Source organism: Peromyscus californicus, unplaced genomic scaffold (assembly GCF_007827085.1).
Source record: "Peromyscus californicus insignis strain IS unplaced genomic scaffold, ASM782708v3 Scaffold_9__1_contigs__length_137607984, whole genome shotgun sequence".
In the NCBI taxonomy this organism is placed as follows: domain Eukaryota; kingdom Metazoa; phylum Chordata; class Mammalia; order Rodentia; family Cricetidae; genus Peromyscus; species Peromyscus californicus.
In genome coordinates this window covers 48,164,624-48,174,709 of record NW_026294617.1, presented here as the reverse complement: position 1 = coordinate 48,174,709, position 10,086 = coordinate 48,164,624, and the positions used below count along the sequence as shown (strand labels likewise).

The window sequence follows — 10,086 nt, the reverse complement described above, 5'->3', positions numbered from 1 at the left end:
AGGGAGCGTCCTCAAAGGCTCTGTGTTACACACTTTAAAGGGCTCATTTCATTATGTGTTAATTATTTCTCGACCAAACTGTTACTTTTCTTGAAAGACAAAGTCAAGGGGTCTCCCGTCAAACTTCTCCTTTCTTTTATCATTGTTGCCACTGCTTCATTAGAATTCAGCAAGTAGCGGCTCTAATTCTACCAGTGTGTCTGCATCTACCAGCTGTACTTCTTCCATTAAAAAGAACTGCCCTTATCAACTAGTGGAGTACAACAGTACACAATTCCCACGGCATGAACTTGAATCTTGCCTTTTCAGTTTCTCAGGGCAGGGGCTGGCACTGTGGCAGCCTCCCGGGGAGTAATGGGATGGGATGCGAGGCTTGCACTGTGTACGGTCTTTCCGTGCGGTTGTCTTTTGTTTCAATGCTTAAACAGCCCATCCGCTGGAAACTCCTTCACAACCGATTGTGCCCTTCCTTTCAACTTCATGAGACGCTTTTCCTTGTTGTTTTATTAAGCTACATCATGTATAATGCGATTCGTGTAAACCATGTACTTCAATCATTTATAGTCGTGAAATTCTGAGATCACCACCACAATGAAGTTTAGAACATTTTCATTACTCCCCGCAAAGAAACTCTATACCCACCAAAAAAAGCCACTTCAGTGTTTCTTGCAGATCTCCATTCCACCTCCTGCCTCATGCACTCATAACCTACTTCTTGGCTTTATGGTAGCCTGTAATAAGCATCCCATATAAAGAGCCTCAAGCAATAGCTAACCTTCTGAGTCTTCTGTTTCCATTTTGCATATTTTCATGGTTCATCTCCATCGTAGCCTATGTTGATCATGTGTTTTATTACTTTCAATGACTGAATATTTATTTTGTGGAAAGGCCACATTTCATTCACCTGTTCCTCTGTGGATAGACATGTAGACTGATTCCAATGGAGCTATTATGAATAAGGCTGTTATGAACATTTGTGGACTAGTATTTCTGAGGATTTATTTCATGTTTTGACAGACAACTGGGAGGCGAATTGCTAGTCTTCTTTCAGTTTTATTAATCCTTTTCAGGAACTGCCAGACTTTTTCCAAGGAGGCTGCCCCCTTTGACATTCTCTCTGTAGACCAGCAGGGCCTGAGATGTCCCCTATCTCTTTCAATTTAAATGTTTTATTTCAATTGATATCTCGTTGTCATGTTTATACACAAGGTTCTGAAGTAAAATGAGATTGGGCACCTCTTTTACCATTTTCATATCTCCTGTAGAGAAACATCTGCTTAGATGTCTCCCCTGTGTTGATGGGGACTTGTCTCCTTATTGTGGTATTGTAGAAGTTCCTTATGTAGTTTGGATGTCAGCTCTTCCCAGGTATAAACTCTGTAAATTTGCTTTCATTATGTATTTTTTTTTTCATTTGCTTAAGTGTGTCTTCGAAATGCACAAGTTAAAGTCCAGTTCATCTATTTGTCATTGTTGTTCAAGGTTTGGGTTTTATACTTGAGAAAGCACTACTTTCTCCGAGGTCACATATATCTTCCAGAAGTTTTACATGTTATATCTTACATTTATATCTAGGTCTAGTATGAATTAACTTTTAATGGCCCCTTCTTTACCACTTCTGTGACTATTGTTTCTCTTTGTCTTGGTTTTTCAGCCTCTTTGTATGAAGTCCTTGGGTGTGAAATTCTTTGTGTGTATGTATCCTTCTTATAGCCTATTAGTGGTTGTCTAGGGAATATTTGGAAATCTATACACAGAAGCACCTCACACTGGAGGAATAGTCAAACTATACTGCCTTTAGAGTCACTTTAAAGAATTTGTTTTTCTGTGTAATTTTGCATCCTATCAAAAGCAACGAGATGAGTGGAATTAGATGATGGGGACCACTGCTGTGCTTGTATGTAATGATGTGCACTCATGCCTCGGAACTGGTACCTGGGAAGTTTTTTACAAGTTTCCTAGTATGCCATGTGCAAAGCAGCTCTGTTCACTCCTTTCCATTCGTGTTTAATGCTTAGGTGTTCCTTTCAGTATCTCATTTTTGTTTTCATTCACAAACCTTTACATGGTGCCAAAATCAAAATTATAGCAGGGTATTTGGGTTTGGGTCTGCAGTGTCACTCAAAGAACCATGTATAAAGTCTTGGTAGCCTGTCTGTGGTGCTACTGGGCAGTGGTGGACCTTGGAAAGGTACAGCCTAATGGAAGGTAGAGAGGCCACTGAGGATGTGTTCTGGACAAGGGCTTTAGGAAGCTGGATGCTTCCTGCCGTTGCTTTCTGGCTGCCGTGGGGTGAACTGCCTCACCACAGGCATCAAAGCCAACTGACCATGGGCTGAAATGGGCAAAATAAACCTCTCCTCCATCTAAGTTGGCTTTTCCAGATTTTTTTCACAGTAATAGAAATTTAAATAGCACAGAACTTAGCACAAAATTCTCTCATTAATCCTGTTTTCTCATTCTTGACCCCCTATCTAAGTAACCATTTTTAAATTTGTCTTGATTTATGACTCTACTACTTCTTACTGGAAATATGAACGTTGATATATTTGTACCCACATTCCTCTTTGCTACACAGAAGGTGTCATACACCAAAGCCATTTCTCTCTCAGAGCTTCTCTACTTCTACGGATGTCTCTGTTGGGTGGATGTGCCATGATTTATCCCATCTGTCCTCTGGGGGACATTCAGTAATATTTGTTTACCTCTATACTCGTTTTCAGGTACTATATAACAAACCATCATAAATCTAGGAAATTGTTTTTAAACAACACAAATATTGGGGGTAGAGAAATAGTTCAGCTATTAAGAATACTGGCTGCTCTTCCAGAGAACCTGGTTCTGTTCCCACCACCCACACGGTGGTTCACAACTATCTCTTAACTCCAGTACCAGGGGAGCTTCCAACCCTCTTCCAGGCTCCATAGGAACCAGCCATGCATGTAGCGCACAGACATACACATTTCAAAAATAACAAATAAATAATACAAATTCATTATCTCAGAGCTTCTGTGAATCAGGAGTTGAGGACCCAGTGGACTAAGTCCTTGCGTGGCATCTCCCCGAGGCAAAATCAAGGTACCAGCCCAGGCTGTAAACATACCCAGGTTCTTGGATTGCTGCAGTTCGGTTCCCTGCAGTTATAAAGTCAAGTCCTTGCTTTCTTGACAACTATCTACTGGCTTCCTCTTAGAGTTCCCTTCCCACACAGGTCCTCATCACAGCTCCCCTCCTTGTGTTATTAGGGATATTCTCAGGAATATGTTTCTCCAAAGCCTTAAAGAGACTCTGAAGGACTCAGTCATCAAGTCAGGTGTGCCTAGCATAATCTACATTTTCACTAATTCAAAGTCAATTGATTGGAGACTTAAATTGCATCTAAAAATTTATTGACCTTTACTAGACTACATAACCTAGTTCTGAGAGGGACACCCTGTGATATTCAGATTCTGCTTCCACTTGCTCAAGAAGGGTTTACACCAGGCAAACACCAAGAGACAAAACTCTCGGGCCCACCACAGAATTTTGCCATTATATTTAGCATACAAACTATGCCACAATGAAGAGATCTGTATATATCTACTTTTGTATTTTTATCAATGTATCGTTGGGATAAATTCCTAGAAGAAGGATTATCCTTGTGTATTTTGGCTATGTACTAACGAAGTTGCCTCATAGAGGTCAGATGGTTTTGTATTCTCAGTAACAATATGAAAAGGAGCCAATTTTCCAACAGATATAGAATGTTTTGTCAAATTTTGGAGGAGTCACTCTTGACAATAAACAGTATCTTAGGATAGCTTGAATTTTTTCTTATTATTAGAGTGTAAGTATGTTTCTATTTGAAAATGCTGAAGGGTTATTTTGACTCTATCAGAGGAATGGTGGCATTAGCAGCTGGGTCTCAACAAGGTTCTGTGCTGTGGTCAGCAATGGGAAAGCTGAGGTGCCCATGGCCTTGTACAGGCCACAGTGTTCCTCCCCAAGGCTGGCTCTATAAGTGTCATCGTGGCCATGGTCCTGACGGCTTTGTCTGCCACTATGCCTGCTTGCATCAATAGGCTTCTTCCTTGGCCTTCCTGGAAACCCCAGGAGCAATTTCATATTCTTTCAATAAAATCCTTTTTTTGTTTTATCGACCCAGACTGATATATCTTCATTTTCCCTTGTAGAAGTTAATGACAACTTCCTGAAATATTTTCATATAAATCAAAATTATTTCAATGAAATGTAAATTAGCTTGATGGTTACTCCGAAATGAGAAGTCTCAAGTTTTTTGGCAAGAAAAAAGAAGTTTAAATTACAATGATCTTGACATAACACACTGTCAGCTTTAATGTCCAATTTATTTCTACGTCTTGTTTCTAATAAGTACTTAATCACAAAGATGTTCATTATTATAACCTTGACGGCCTCACTGTTTCCTTCATCTTCATGTATAATTCTGTTGCACTTAACACTTTCACATCCCAGGGAAAGTCAAAGTGGATCCTCAAGATTTCTGCTAATTCTTTGGCCGCTGTATCTGCTTGGTCTCCCTCCACCTCCGTGCTCTGAGGTCCTTCAATTCTGCTCCATCTCACTCTATCTTAACTCCTTGCCAAGGTTAAGATAGGCTAAGGTTTTATAGGCCTAATAGATTCAACTGACTCTTCAGCCATGTTTCCATATGGGAGCAGGAGTAGGAGGATGTCACATCAAGTGATGCTGTGCTATGTCTCATTTGTTTTATTTGTAGGAAGGAGGACATTTGGGTGGTTTGGCTTTCTTTGGTTTGGTGTTCAGGATTGAATCCCAGCTAAGTATGTTCCCAACCACTAAACTACACCAAGGTAAATCAAAGATCTACCATTTTGTTGATTCTCATTTTTCTTCTTTCTATTAAATAAAGAGGTCATGGTCATTATCTGAAGCTTTGAGACCCTTGATCCCCCACAGACCCACTGCCTCTTTTTTAACCCAATAGTAAGCTGTTGTGCCTTATTTCTTTGTGCATCTCTTTGTGTTGATGGGCCCATTGCCTTGAAAAGAGTTAGAATTAGAAAGGCAGCTGCAAGAAGAAAAAACTACCTACATTTGGGTAAAACTGAGCAGTGAAAAGTCCAATTTGCTTATACATTTATCAGAAATATGATCCCTAACAAAGACAATTCTAGAAGGATTTTTGTGTGGTTTTTAATGCTACATTTTCCCTGTGGTAATTAGAACCAAAACTACCTTAACTCAGTTTTTAGAACACATCTGTGTCAAATACCATCAGAATTCCCTAAGACTTTGAACTCTGTGAATCAACCCCTCTTCTGTCGCCATATCAGTCAGGGTGTCTTTAGCAGTAGGCAGTTATCTCCATCCTACTTACCTCACAGCAAAGTGCATGCCTTTACCTCATGGAAGACTCAGTGCATGAGCCCTCTGAGGTCTCAGAACCATCTCTTCTCTTGCAAATTAAAGGCCAACAAAGGTTATCATTTTAAGATGGACACCAATGAAATAAGCACGCTACCATTAAGACAGTCATTTTAGCAACTGGAACAAAAGATAAATTACACATCATTGAGGCAGAAGCAATGAATTAAGAAGCTAGTCTAATCAAAGTCACACTGGCAACTTTTAAAATGCCTGTAAAGCCAACAGTTTCCCTTGGGAGCTTTGAAATGACATCCCCTGTGGTCTTGAGGTTGAGGTGTGTTTCGGGGACTGTGTACAATACCTAGTGACTGTAGAAGAAGATGCAGATCAGAAGAAGATGAATAGGATGTAAAACTCTTAAATGACCTGCCCTGGAAGTGGTAACATGGTTGCACAGAAAAAAGTAAAACTTGATGAAGACGATGATGACAATGATGAAGATATCAATGAGGAGGAGGAAGATGTGGAGGGAATGGAAGAAAAAGCTCCAGTGAAAAAAATATGCATGAGCTCCCACAGGCAAGGTGGACAAAAATCAAACCAGAATGAAAAAAGATTGAAAACCATCAACACCAAGATGAAAAGGTAAATAAAAAAAACCTTCAAAACACAGGGAAAGACTCCTAAAGTACCAAAAGAATCTAGTTCTATAAATACATTAATGCAAAAATACAAGCAAGCATGAAAAGAAATAGTTCTCTTCCCAAAGTGGAAGCCAAGTTCATGATGTGAGGAACTGCTTCCAGATGACTGACTAGGAAGCTGTTCAAGATCTCTGGCAGTGGAGAAAGTCTCCCTAAGAAAACGGTTTAAACAGTTTGAAATAGTCCATCTTACTTCTGTAGCAGCTGATATCTGGTGATCCTTTTTATAATGCAAAGTGAGAACTTTCCCTACTGTGTTTGATAATGGATCCAGGTTCCATTGCCAAGAGTGTGTTGTCTAAAACGCCTGGTGAGTTTTCAAGGATGGAACCCCACACTTTATTTGGTTTTAAGTAAGCCTGGACTGTTATGATAAGACATAGTAATAGTGGTGGTCAGTTGTGGAAATGGTGAGGAGACAGAAACATACGTATGAAATAAACTCTGTATTTTAACAAAGGAAAAAGAGCTGATCACTCCCTAGTCCCCACACCTGTCAACACAGAGCCTTCAGTCAATAAACTTACCCAAGCAGGTATTCAAAACTGTCCACTGAATAAAGCCACTAATGAGTTATTCTTGTGCCAAACTTACTGTAAAGGTAGATTTGCTCTTTCTCTCCAAACAGAGAAAGAGCATCTGTGACACGCAGCTCCTAGTTACAAGCTCTGCTCTTGGCAGAGCCGGTTAACCACGGAACAGAGGACCACTTTGTATCTGGCACCCATTTCCCAACAAAGCCTCTTTAAAAGACGCCACTGTTGGGAACTTCACACTTTTCAAAACACTAAGCCCAACTTCTGTGAAGATTTCTGACAGGCTTTTTGGTGCCAACACATGCCTGTGTCGTTTTGACATGTCAGGAGCAGCAGAGTCAAGTGTGATGCCAAACATCGCAGGGGCTCCATCTGCACCACAATCAAAAGTCTTCCTAGACAAAGTTTGGCTTGGCTGAGAAATAATGCATCATTCTGAAGCTTTAACAACGTTTTTATTCTCCAAAAGAGATTCTAAAATGGTGCTTCTTTTTGATGGTGTCAGCATACATAGACAAAAAATAGGAACTGTCTGCACTTGGAAGTGCCACTCATCCAAGTGCTGAGATGAGTGTGGCAGCTCCTGGACCAGCGGTGACAAGTGGGAGACACATCAAAAGTTATACAGAAGAGCATATCATTTAGGAGAGGCAGGGTTTCAACTATCTCCCCTACCTCTAAGTTTGATATTCCCAGTGCAAAATGTTTTGTCAAGATCTCTCCAGGGTTGGGGAGATAGCTCAGAAGGGAAAAGACTTACTGTTCAAGTGCAAGGACCCGAGTTCAAATCTCCAGAAATTACATACAAGGTGAGTGTGGAGACACACATGTGAAACCGAGTTCCTGGAGAATCAGAGACAGGTAGCGATGAGGATCCACTGGCCAGCCAGTGAGCTGAAAGAGTGCATTCCATTCCCAGTGAGAGACCCTGTCTCAACACTGAAGTGGAGAATGATTGAGGAAGACACCCAGGGTCAACAACGGGCCTCTACACATATGCAAATAGACAATGTACTCAGCTTGGACCTGACCATCACTGTCTTGAAGCTACCCACAAGACCCTCAGGAAATCAAACCTGTTAACGTTCCCTTACTGGGCTAAGACAATGGCTGTCTCAGTAGTTAAAACAATTGCCACACAAGAGCGAGAGCTGCAGGAGTCCATGTCAATGCAGGATGGGTGGCAGCATGTCTGAAATTCTAGCCTTGAAAAGTAGAGACAAAAGATCCCTAGAGTATGCTGGATAGAAAGCCTGACCGTATCAGAGAACTCTGGGTGTGGTTGAGAAATCATGTCTTAATGAGTATGATGGAGGAACGTTGGTGATGTCAACTTCCAACCTATACACAGAACCATACATATACACACACACAAACACACACACAGAGAGAGAGAGAGAGAGAGAGAGAGAGAGAGAGAGAGAGAGAGAGAGAGAGAGAGGCATACACATATACCACACACACAAGAAATATGATTGGGATTATACTCACTTATGTAGAGAGAATGAGGTTCATGAGACTCATGTGGTCTTCCAAAGATCCTTCCAGTTGCACAATGTAAGAGATTAATGGCCGACTGGAGAGGGACACCTTGGTGCTGTCATCCGTGTTCCTGAATGATGTGTTGATTCACCAAGCTGGACTTGAGCTGAGCCCTGTCTTTGATCTGTCAGTGTCTTCTCTATCTGGGATGAATCAACATGTCTGTCTTCCAAGGACAAGTCACACAGCAAACTGGGACTACTTCTTCAGTCTTGCATTTCTAGCACAACTCTGGGCAGGTGGGCATACCTAGCTCTTCCCACGTGCGTTGGGTACCTCCATCTGCTCTCCTTATTCTCTTCTTCTGTGAGGAGGGGAGGATGAACAGAGTTCTGGTCTTTGGCCCAAACTGAATTCGCAAATGAGGCTGCTTGTCCTTAACAGCTTGAAGTTGTTTTCCTCAGCTTCATTTCCATCTTGTTTCTTCAATATAGTTATGACCTTGGTTGTTTGGAACATGTTCACTGTTACTGGGAGGGTAAGTCTGGTGATACTCTCTGCTGATTGATCCATCCTAGTTTCAAAAGACTATTTAAGCCTCTGACCTCAGTAGCTCCCCTGCCCTCTAACTTAGCTTTCTAGAAGAGGCTTACACAGAGGCTGATACAGCCTTACATAGATGCTAACACAGGGACTCAAGATCCACCACCATTCGGGGCTTAAAGGAGACAAGAGGAGAGCATATCTCCCAGAAATGAAGGCCTTCTGGAAGCCACACTGCTCTGTTCTAAGCATGACCTGGCCTCTACAGGCACTGCATTCCATACTGATGCCATGGACACCCTTCCATTGTTACCCAACTGACATTCACAGGTGCGTGTCACTACTGCAGCTAGAACCAGAAGCTAAGGGCACCATCACCTTCTACACTTTGCTCGTGGTCCAAGAGTCCATCCCATTAGAAAAACCTACCTGGAAACCAGCTGTAAGGAGAGGCTGGAAAAGGTAGTCCTCATGCTTTGATCCTCAGTAATAGAGGGTAAGTATGAGCCTCAGTACTCCCAGACAATAACTCGCACACTGGGAAACTACGTCCATTTAATAAACAAGTATGTTGTGGGTTTTGCTGTTATTTCTGTTTGTTTTGTTTTTGTTTTTGTTTTTTTTAAGCCCTCTACTCTTGTGCCCTGATCTCAACCAAAACTCCATAATAAAGGAGAAATGAGAGTGAAATTTGGACCCCAGATCTTACCTGAGTTCTTATTATTTATTGCCTATTCACTAACAGCTAACGTGGCATTTTCAACTACCTGTCAAAGCAAAGGAATTTATTACCTTTGTGTAAACACGCACCTTATGGACACACATCTTAGAAAAGTACCTAAATAATCTCCAGTGACTAAACCTAAGAGAGTAATTTGGTGGGGCTTCAGTAACTGGGAGATTTCTAAGTTACTGCTGGGTTCTGAACTGAAGAAGGCCAGAAGTGTTGAGTCTGTACCAGATAAGGTCCTAGAACTGAAACTAATCTAGAAGCAATCTCCAACTGATAACCACTGGCAAATGAAAATTTCATTTCCTCTAAGAGAATCCCACTGAGAACACAAGCTACTCTTGAGGGTCGGCCTCATGCCCAGCTGTAGACAGTCAACAGAAAATGAACTCAAGGGCGTCTTCAGAGGGTCTTTGTCTCATAATGTCATGTCTGGACTTTTACCTTTTTTTTCATCTTTTTTTATTTTTGTTTTAGTTATACATTTTTTCTTCTCTCTTTTTACCCTATAGGTCCTTTGCATATATATTCTGGCTTCCAGTTTCATGTTCTTATGGGATTCCTGAGTGTGTGAACAGGTGGGTCTCTGTTTCTTGTGTCTTCTCTTGGGCTCTTTTCTTTCTGTTGTTTTTTTTTTTGTCCTATACTGATATTTTTATTTTATGTTATTATATTTTATTTTATTATTATCCCTTAAAACGCTGTTTGCTTCCTAAAGAGAGACAGAAAGGAAGTGGATCCA

At 41.1% G+C, this 10,086-nt stretch overlaps 1 pseudogene; it reads left to right on the top strand.

The window, feature by feature from the left end:
- Positions 1-5,403: 5,403 nt before the first annotated feature.
- Positions 5,404-6,209, top strand: LOC128106581 (nucleophosmin-like; annotated as a pseudogene).
- Positions 6,210-10,086: the final 3,877 nt, after the last annotated feature.